Source organism: Colobus angolensis, unplaced genomic scaffold (genome assembly GCF_000951035.1).
Source record: "Colobus angolensis palliatus isolate OR3802 unplaced genomic scaffold, Cang.pa_1.0 Scaffold185, whole genome shotgun sequence".
NCBI classification, from domain to species: domain Eukaryota; kingdom Metazoa; phylum Chordata; class Mammalia; order Primates; family Cercopithecidae; genus Colobus; species Colobus angolensis.
Genome location: NW_012114988.1, coordinates 3,521,565 through 3,532,331, shown reverse-complemented (window position 1 = coordinate 3,532,331; position 10,767 = coordinate 3,521,565). Strand labels below are relative to the sequence as shown.

General features: G+C 44.9%; 1 protein-coding gene across 1 annotated transcript in view; it reads left to right on the top strand.

The window, feature by feature from the left end:
- Positions 1–6,619: 6,619 nt before the first annotated feature.
- The window catches only part of PRAMEF20 (PRAME family member 20), a 10,171-nt gene continuing 6,023 nt past the window's right edge, over positions 6,620–10,767 (top strand). Inside the window, exon 1 of the mRNA XM_011939931.1 lies at positions 6,620–6,657. The gene's annotated coding sequence lies outside the window, so the exon portion shown is untranslated. The remainder of the gene's footprint in view (positions 6,658–10,767) is intronic.

Sequence of the window (10,767 nt, the reverse complement as noted above, 5' to 3'; positions counted from 1 at the left end):
ATCTCAGCTCACTGCAAGCTCCACCTCCCGGGTTCACACCATTCTCCTGCCTCAGCCTCCTGAATAGCTGGGACTATAGGTGCCCACCACCATACCCGACTAATTTTTTGTATTTTTAGTAGAGACAGGGTTTCACCATGTTAGCCAGGATGGTCTGGATCTCCTGACCTTGTGATCTGCCTGCCTCGGCCTCCCAAAGTGCTGGGACTACAGGCGTGAGCCACCGTGCCCAGCCCCTGAAGAAGTCTCTTATGTGGCCACCCTTAGAGAAAATAGATGGCAAATATTTTCTATTAAGACCTTTAAAAGATGCTAGACTCTCAGCTAATCCTCTCAGTATAACAAAAGGCCTGGAAAGGGAAGGAGATTCTCTGCAAAATGTAAATTTCTCTCACAAAAGATAATTGTGCAGGGCAATTTAAAATATGTCAAAGAAATACATTTTAGGGTAAAAGCCTTTGATTCATTTCAAGGCCTGCTCGCTGTCATGTGATGCTATTCTTGAGTCAGGTTGAAATTTAGTATCTTACTTCTACAAAGAATCTGTTTTCTGAGGCTTGAATTCTCTGTTTTCACGAAAATGCTGGCTAGTCGTGCTTGAATTCCAAAGGGAGGAGTGTATAATGAGGCATTTCTGATCCTCTATTTCTAACATGACCTGAGCTAGTTTTTCAAGTGTCTCTGGAGCCACTTAGTGAAGAGAAAGGGTCCATCCAGTCAGTTGGGGTGCTTAGAATTCTACTTTTACTTCGTAAGACATATATGAGACTTCTCCCCGCCAGGGGTATCAGAAAACTATTTACTGAGGCAATCACACTGAAGTTGAGACTTGAAAGATGGTCTCAGATTTCTCCCTGCAAACCTTTTATCCTGACAGGAGAAGAAGAAAACTTACCAGAAAAGTAAAGCAATGATCTCTCTGAAATTGCCCATCCGGGAAACACCAGGACACTGGCCTCTCCTTCCTTCTCCCATCCTGGGATTTAAGGAGTTAAAACCCACCCCCTCTGCCCAGGAAGCCAAGGCAGCAGCTTAGAGCTGGAGCCAGAGCCAGAGCCACTCCATCCATTGGGAGCTGGGCCTCCTCTGCGCCCCCGCCATGCTGAGTCAGGCTTTGAGACGCAGTCATCACCGGGAAGTGGTTCTTGTTGTGGCCCCATCCCCCTGTGTTATTTTCCTACCTTGGCTCACCTAAAATTTCAATCTGGCTCTGAGAGGAGACTCAGCATTTCCTGGGCTGGCCAGGAGAACCTGAGACCTCCCCTCCTGTTTCTGCACCCGCCCCTCCCTGGGCCCTCACGGATGAGCCCGCCAGATGCAGAGGCTCCTTCTCTCCCTGACACTGCAGCCAGGTAGAGGCAGCAGCAGCCACAGCCCTGGGAGGGATGGGAGACGCTGAGGCAGGTGCAGGGGCGGGATCTGGCTCCCCTCAGTTCAGTGTGGCCTGCAGGTGCTGCCTGGAACTGTCTGGTTTGACATGGCTCCCACCAAGGGAGCTGATGAGTGTGGGGGCCAGGAGCACTGCCTCATCAGGCATCCCCTCACCTGCACCAATGAGGAGGACATCCTGGAGCTGGGGCATTAAGATCCACAGATTGTTTTCTCCATGTTGCGAAGTGCAGGGCTTGGATTTCACAAGGCAGATGGCGAGCCAAGTCGGGTTCCACTGCGCTGCGTCCTCCATGGCAGAAAGGACCTGCCCCCCATCACCCTGACAGTGGCTTGCCTGCCCCGAGAGCAGCCAGCTCCCAGAACGGGCTTCCCTTGTTCCTCTGTTCATTCTCTTTAAGAATCACTCAGAGCCAGACACGGTGGCTCATGCCTGTAATCCCAGAACCTTGGGAGACCAAGGTGGGTGGATCATTTGGGGACAGGAGCTCGAGATTAGCCTGGCCAACATGCTAAAAACCCATCTCTACTAAAAATACAAAAATTAGCCAGGCATGGTGGTGCGCATTTGTAATCCCAGCCACTCAGGAGGCTGAGGCAGGAGAATCGATTGAACTCAGGAGACGGAGGTTGTAGGGAGCTGAGATCGTGCCACTGCACTCCAGTCGGGACCACAGAGCGAGACTCTGTCACAAAAAAAAAAAAAAAAAAAAAATTAGTTGAACATTTGAATTCAACCAATGTATTTAAACAAATAAATAGAATAAAAGCACCAGAAAATGATCATCTTAATTGATGTAGGAAAAACATTTGAAAAAATTCAATGGCTCATTCAGGATTTTAAAAATATTCTCAGCAAAATAAGAAAATAATTCCTCAATATGAATTCCTCAATGGGATTACAGGCACACACCACCCTCCTTATCAGTCAGTCCCTTAGTAAATTCCATCAGTGTTTGTTAGGATTAGCATGGAAGTCGAGAATTCATTCATTAAGGCCCTGCACAGAGAAGGAGTTGTTCTAATATGTGACCTTCCTAGTTTTGAGCTTGAGACAGGGAAGGGTTCAATCTGTTCCTGAGATTAGACTGAAAAACAAAACAAAAGCTTTATAGTTCAGAGATCTTTGGCTGGATCAACTTTATCAAAATGAATTCTTGACTTGCACCCCAATACCAACACTTTCAGTTTCATGACTGGATATCCAAAGGATTGAATGGCCACCTGAATTCACAGGCTTAAATGGGTGGAGCTTCAGAAATCTAATCAGGCATCACTCTCTGATGGGAAGTTGGTGGTTGAAAAGGGGAGGTGTGATGAGAAAGGTTCAAGAAAACTTGTGAGCACCCCCAGAAGAGATCCAGAGCACACTCCAATGAGTGACCTCCATGAGGCCCAAGCACGCTGCAAACTGAGTCCAGATCTGGTAGGTCAGGGACCTCCACAAAGGGCACTCCTATGACTCACAGTCAGCCAGTCAGGATAGCAACATCGCAGGTCAAGGCGACACAGAGAATTCTCCTGCCTGTTTTTCAGATGAACAGATACAGTCTTTGATTTTTCCTCTAATACAGTTTTATCTACACTCCAAATATATATATTTTTGTTTGTTTTTGTTTTGAGACAGAGTCTCACTCTTGCCCGGGCTAGAGTACAGTGGCACAATCTCGGCTCACCGCAACCTCTGCCTCCCGGGTTCAAGCAATTCTCCCGCCTCAGCCTCCTGAGTAGCTGGGAGTACAGGAGCACACCACCGCGCCTGGCTAGTTTTTGTATTTTTAGTAGAGACAGGGTTTCACCATGTTGGCCAGTATGGTCTCCATCTCCGACCTTGTGATCCACTTGCCTCAGCCTCGTAAAGTGCTGGGATTACAGGCATGAGCCACCGCGCCTGGCGCCTATTCATTCTTCAATGGAGATGGCATGTGAGGATTACTTTATAAAATTCATAGAAATATTTTTTCTCCCCACTCCAGTCCAAACCATTACCATGCAACTTGGTGTCAATGGAAGTTCATTGGAAACTAAATGTGAGGATCGACCTGGAAGACACACACTGACAAAGTGGGTGTGTACCAAAGTCTGTTACAAGTTGGAATGCTTTTGTGAGAAAGGTTAAAAGAAGGGAATGGGACTCCTCATATCAGTTTGGTTTTTTGCTTGTTTGTTTTTGTTTTCTTGACCCGGCAAGCCTCAAATAGAGTTGTTTTTTGAATGTGTCCTTTCCATTGGAAGATACAATACAAAGGCTACCATCGTTGGCCTTAGATGACAACATAACAGGCTAAAACATTTTCCTTGCAAGACAACCAGCAAAACTTCATGATCAGAATCAAATCAGTGTCCTTCTCACTGTCTGTAGGTGAAGTTTCCATCAGTACTTGAAGAGTTTGAGGCACTCATGAACTCACGATCAGATTCTTTACTCAGGGACAGGATGTAACCCAATCCTAAGACCTTCCACAGGTGGTTAATTGGGAAGCCTGCCCAGTATGACCTGCAGGTTTTCACCGGCACTATGCAGGTGCAGATATGACAAAGAATAACCATAACCTTCATATCACCCCCAGCTGGTTAAGAATGGGATCCTTGGCCGGGCGCGGTGGCTCAAGCCTGTAATCCCAGCACTTTGGGAGGCCGAGACGGGTGGATCACGAGGTCAGGAGATCGAGACCATCCTGAGCTACACGGTGAAACCCCGTCTCTACTAAAAAAAAAAAATACAAAAACCAGCCGGGCGAGATGGCGGGCGCCTGTAGTCCCAGCTACTCGGGAGGCTGAGGCAGGAGAATGGCGTAAACCCGGGAGGCGGAGCTTGCAGTGAGCCGAGATCGCGCCACTGCACTCCAGCCTGGGCGACAGAGCTAGACTCTGTCTCCAAAAAAAAAAAAAAAAAGAATGGTCCTTTTGACCCTTTCTCTCCATAAAACCAGGTTACTCATCTTGTGTGGTGACAAAATATATGGTCTACTTAACAGAGAAAGAGACTCTGTAAAATAAAAAAATAAGGATTTTTATTATGAAATGAGCAAAGCAATGGGAATAAATGAAAGACTCATCCTTGCTCCTAAGGATCAAAACCAAAGGGGTATCAGTGCAATGTTGGATAGATTCCTCCTTCACTCCCTCAATAACCCCCAACATGTTTACCAAGTCTTGGTTCACTCCCAGGATCCCATTAAAACACCCAGCTCAACCCTGCCCAGCCCCCACCCTCACTCACTTCCCTTTGTAATTTTGACATGACTTTATTACAGGACCATCAGGTTTCTATGCCTGCTGCACAGTAGCTCACCAATATTCGGAGACAGCAGGGTTTGCAGTAGAGAGTTTAATGATCACAGGGTGGCTGAATGAGAAGCTGGGAAGAGATCCTCAAATTCATCTCCCCAAGGATTACTCAGGGTTTTCAGGGGATCATGGATAGCAAGGGGCTGGAAAGTTGGTGTATTTTGGTGGTGGTAAGAGGGATGAAGTCATCAGGATGTTGAACCTGCATTTTTTGGTGAGTTGGTGCCTTGCAGGGCCTTTCAGATCAGCTGGCATCAGTAGTTTCACTGACATGCAGAACCTGAAAGAATATCTCAAATGAAAAGTTAATGTTTTACAATGCTTAAATTGTTGCCTGCAGGGCAGTTAAGGGGAACTGTAATCTAAGATCTACATGATTTTGAGACAGCAGGCTGCCAGCAACCATGAGGAAGCAGGTCAGAGGGCAAGCTGACCTCCTGATGAATGCTGAATGCGCTGCAAGCTTGGTTTATTTTGGTTTCTCCCCCTCCCTTCTTCACTGATTAAATTTATAAAGTTTATAGGTATGGTTTGAATTTCTTCCAAAGAAGTCTTAACCTAAGCCCTGAGACCACTCACGCCCTCAGTGGCACCCCTCTTCCACCAGAACGAGTGTATAATATGCTACATTAGGTGATATAAAACCCAGAAGACCACTCGATACACGGAGATTTTTATTCTGATTTTGTAGGGACAACACCTCTGTTTTTACAAATCTATTTTCACTATAAAGCATTTTTTTTTTTTTGAGATGGAGTCTTGCTCTGTCGCCCAGGCTGGGGTGCCTCAGCCTCCTGAGTAGCTGCGATTACAGGCGCATGTTGCCAAGCCCAGCTAATTTTTGTATTTTTAGTAGAAACCAGGTTTCACCATGTTGGTCAGGCTGGTCTCGAACCCCTGACCTCATGATCCACCCACCTTGGCCTCCCAAAGTGCTGGGATTACAGGTGTGGGCCACCACGCCCGGCCACTGTAAAGTGTTTTTATAATTTTGATGTGGCCAAAGATCTCCCAACAATACTACTTTCAGATTTTGTTTTTCTCTCTAATGTCTTGATCAAACCCTTCCCTGCCTCACACTCAGGACGGTGCAGGTCACATATTAGTAAAATTCCATCAGTGTTTGTGGAGTTCATGAATGAATGAATTCTTTTTTTTTCTTTTTTCTTTTTTCTTTTTTTTTTTTTTGACAGAGTCTCCCTCTGTCACCCAGGCTGGAGAGCAATGGTACAATCTCTGCTCACTGCAACCTCTGTCTCCTGGGTTCAAGCAATTCTCCGGCCTCAGCCTCCCAAGTAGCTGCATTACAGGCCCCCACCCTCATGCCCAGCCAATTATTTTATTTTATTTTATTTTATTTTATTTTATTTTGAGACAGAGATGGGGTTTCACCATGTTGGCTATGTTGGTCTCGAACTCCTGACCTCAGGTGATCCACCCACCTCAGTCTCCCAAAGTGCTGGGATTACAGGGGTGATCTACTATGCCTGGTCTTAATTTTTCTATTTTTGTAGAGACAGGGTTTCATCGTGTTGGCCAGGCTGGTCTTGAACTCCTGACCTCAGGTGATCCACCTGCCTTGGCCTCCCAAAGTGCTGGGATTACAGGCGTGAGCCACCGAGCCTTGAATGAATGAATTCTTGACTTCCACCCTATCCCTAATGCTGTCACTTTCTTGATTCATGAAATGAATATGGATATGTGATATGAATGGATATCTGGTTCAATCCATTAATCTGTGGAGAACCAAAAACCCAATCAGGATTAACTGGGTGGAGCTTCAGAAATCCAATCAGGTATCACTTTTTGATTGGAAGCTAGCAGTGGATACGTGGAGGGGTGTGGGTGGGAGTTATGATTAGAAAGGTCAATAAAAGCTTCTAAAGACCCACAGGAGAGACCCAAAGTCTTCAAGCCTGGAGTTACTGCTCAGTTCTTCCTGAGGTCTGAGCACCCTGCAAACTCAGTCCATATCTGGTAAGTCCCTAATCTCTACAAGGACAATCCCATTTGATCTACAGTCAACCCGTGTGGGATGGTGACAGTATGGGCACAGAGTTATATCCTATTTTTTTGTTTGTTTTTTTGGGGTTTTTTTTTTTTTTTTTGTATGAACAATTTGAAGCTTTGAATTTTTTCTTTTAAATGCAGTTTTGTCTTTATTTCAAACATTTTGATTTGTGCTTTGCTTTATGTCATTTCAGAGTTCTTGGTGGGAGCAGTGACTCATGCCTATAACCCGAACACTGGGAGGCCAAGGTGGGAGGATCATTTGAGCCCAGGGTTTCAAGACCAATCTGGGCAACATGGCAAAACTCCATCTCTATCTTTTTGGTGGGGGATAGAGTCTTGCTCTGTTGGCCAGGCTGGAGTGCAGTGGCATGATCTTGGCTCACTGCAACCTCCACCTCCCAGGCTCAAGCAATTCTCATGCCTCAGCCTCCTGAGTAGCTGCCTGCCACCATGCCTGGCTAATTTTTGTATTTTTAGTAGAGGTGGAGTTTCACCATGTTGGCCAGACTGGTCTCGAACTCTTGACCTCAAGTGATCCACCCACCTTGGCCTCACAAAGTGCTGGGATTATAGCCATGAACCACCAGTCCCCAGCATCTACATAAAATATGTTTAAATTAGCCAAGTGTGGTGTCATGCATCTGTAGTCCCAGCTATTTGGGTGGCTGAGGTGGGAGAATCCTTTGAGCCCGGAAGTTTGAGGCTGCAGTGAGCCATCCTCCCACCACTGCTATACTCCAGCCTGGGCAACAGAGTGAGACCCTTCCCCCCCACAAAAAAAAATCTTAAGCAAACAGTTAAAAAAAATCCAACTACTTGAAATCAGTAGGCAGATCCCAACCCACCCCCCAACCCTCAAAAAAGGGAAGAAAGAGTTTAGAAGCCTCTACATGCTAGCATCCCATTCAGACTGGTTAATCCTACAATTGTGGTTTTGTAAGAAAAACAGTCTTAAAGATTTCCAATAATTCCCACAGTGGCCGTAAATTATCCTGGGTGTGTAATTTTCCCATCAGTTTAAAAATGCATATGAGAATAACCATGAATTTTGAATGTATAGCTGGCTGGAGTCCCAGAAGCTTTGTCTGGGATGCCTTAGAATTTTGAGGATCCCATTCCATTTCTTAATAATATCTCTAGAGCAAAGGAAATCTTAAATTCTGTTGGAATATGAAGTTTGGGCAAAGTGATTTGCTTTGACAAGTGTTCCTTGTACAGAATTCTCTTTTTATACTTGGTGGCGGCCTGTGCCCGCATTGTTCCACCAGTGACCAAGTCTTTCCGAGTTGCATGAAAATTGTCTTAAGACTTGCTTATGTCCTAGTGGTAATTTTTGCCCACCCATGACCTGACACCCATATCCTGACACTAGAGACTTTTTCTCTGGAGTCCTTTATACTTGGCTGTGACCACCATAGTGGCGTTTAATTGGTCATCCTGTGCGGCCTTTAATTTAATTTAATTTTTTTTTTTTTTTTTTTTAAGCAGAGTTTTGCTCTGTCACTCAGGCTAGAGAGCAGTGGCGCCATCTTGGCTCACTACAACCCGCCTGCCAGGTTCAAGTGATTCTCACGCTTCAGCCTCTCAAGTAGCTAGGATTAGAGGCATGAGCCACCACACCAAGTTATTTTTTGTATTTTTAGTAGAGACAGGATTTCGTTGTGTTTCCCAGGCTGGTCTCCAGCTCCTGGCTTCAAGTGATCAACTTGAAGTTGATCCCAAAGTGTTGGGATTACAGACATGAGCCACCATGCCTGGCCTCACATTCTTTAATTTTCTCAAACTGGTTTGCTGAGCTAAGCCCATGTCTTTGGGAGGAAACACCCTTTAACTTCTTGGAAACATTGAACTTCTCTCGCTCCCCTCAAGGATAATGTTGAATTTTCAGATTCCACATCTTCTCTTTTGTCGCTACTTAACCTTTCAATTTTTAACCTCAATCTAGACACAAGACTTTCAATTCTTGCAAGATCCCCAACAGATCCCCCAAGATCCCCCAACATATTCACATGTCATGGTTTCTTCCACAAATTTCATTTAAAACAATCAGCCCCACCCTGCCCGGCTCCCACCCTTCTTTTTCCTATCTAGTTTTCATTGTAATTGAATTATGCTATCTAGTTTTTCATGATAATTTTGGCCTGATTTCCTTCAGAGAATCTTTGACCTTAATTTTAAACCGATCACAATCTCACTGTAACTCTTCCACCCGAATGGAGACATGGGGATGCATGCCTGTAATCCCAGCTACATGGAAGGATGAAGCATGACAATCACTTGAACCTGGGAGGTGGACGTTACAGTGAGCCGAGATGACACCACTGCACTCCAGCCTGGGCTAGGAAGTGAGACTCAGCCCCCAACCCCATCACGCCAAAAAAAAATTAAATTATACCACCCAGGTAATCATTGGATACACGATGATTTCTATTGTGTTTTCTTAGGGAATGTCATCTCTGTCTTTGTACAACTTTTTAAACTCTGAAATATTTTGATAAATTTGTGACCAGGGATCCCTCAACAAAGATACTTTCAAGTTTTTTCTTTCTGTCTAATGTCAGAAAGAGATTCAACCCTTCCCTATCTCACACTCAGGACTATGAAAGACACATGTTAGCAAAGCTCCATGTTTGTGGAGTGAATCAGTGAATGAGTCCTAGACTTTCACCCTATCCCTAAATCTTTCACTTTGATGGATGAATATTTAAGTTCATCGGTTAATCTGGAAGAAAGCCAAAAATCCAATCAGGATTAACTGGGTGGAGCTTAAGAAATCTAATCAAATGTAGTTTTCTTTTTTTCTTTTTCTTTTTTCTTTTTTTTTTTTTTTTTGAGATGAATCTAGTCTATTTCTCAGGCTGGACTGCAGTGGTACAATCTCAGCTCACTACAACCTCCGCCTCCTGGGTTCAAGTGATCCTCCTGCCTCAGTCTCCCTCGTAGCTGGGACTAAAGGCACACACCACTGCACCTGGTTAATTTTTGTAGTTTTAGTAGAGATAAGAGTTTTACCACGTTGGCCAAGCTGGTCTCAAACTCCTGACCTCAAGGGATCTACCCTTCTCAGTCCCCTAAAGTGCTGACATTACAGGTGTGAGCCACTGTGCCGAGCCAAGGTGTTTTCTGATTGGCAAAGGGGTGATGTGATTAGAAAGGTCCATAAAATCCTCTAAAGATCTAATGGGAGAGACCTGAGGCCTGGAGTTACTTATTAATACTGTGAGGGGTCCAAGCACCCTGAACACTGAGTCCAGATCTGGTAAGTTACTACCTCCATAAAGACACTCCCATTTGATCTGCAGTCAGCCAGTTTCAGATGGTTTCAGGCAGCCCAAGATGGCACAGAGAATCATCCTATCTGTTTTATCAGATGAACGGATTTTGGCTTTGAATTTTTCTCTAAATGCAGGTTTGTCTTTATCCTCAACATTTTGATTTATGCTTTGGTTTTTGCCACTTCAAAATTCTTAGACAAGCAGTTTTTCTGTTTTTGTTTTTTGTTTATTTGTTTGTTTGAGAAGAAGTCTCACTCTGTTGCCCAGGCTGGAGTGCAGTGGCATGATCTCGGCTCACTGCAACCTCTGACTCCCTGATTCAAGCAATTCTCCTGACTCAGCCTCGCAAGTAGCTGGGACTACAGGCGCCCGCCATCATGCCTGGATAATTTTTTTTTTTTTTAGTAGAGACGGGATATCACTATGTTTTCCAGGCTGGTCTTGAACTCCTGACCTTGGGATCCACCCACCTCGGCCTCCCAAAGTGCTGGGATTACAGGCGTGAGCCACCACACCCAGGTTTCTTGACATTTTAAATACATATTTTTTGATTTTGTGTGCCCTTAAATTATAGTTCATAGACTTTGAGGCATTGTGATTTTACAAGTTAGGTTTTCGTTTTTACTAAAAGTTGTTTTTTGAGACAGGGTTTCACCCTGTCAACCAGGCTGGAGTGCAGTGGCGCAATCTCTGCTTCCTGGGTTCAAGCCATTCTCGTGCCTCAATCTTCCAAGTAACTGCGATGGCAGGTGCATGCCACCACACCCAGCTAATTTTTGTGGGTTTTTTTTTTTTTTTT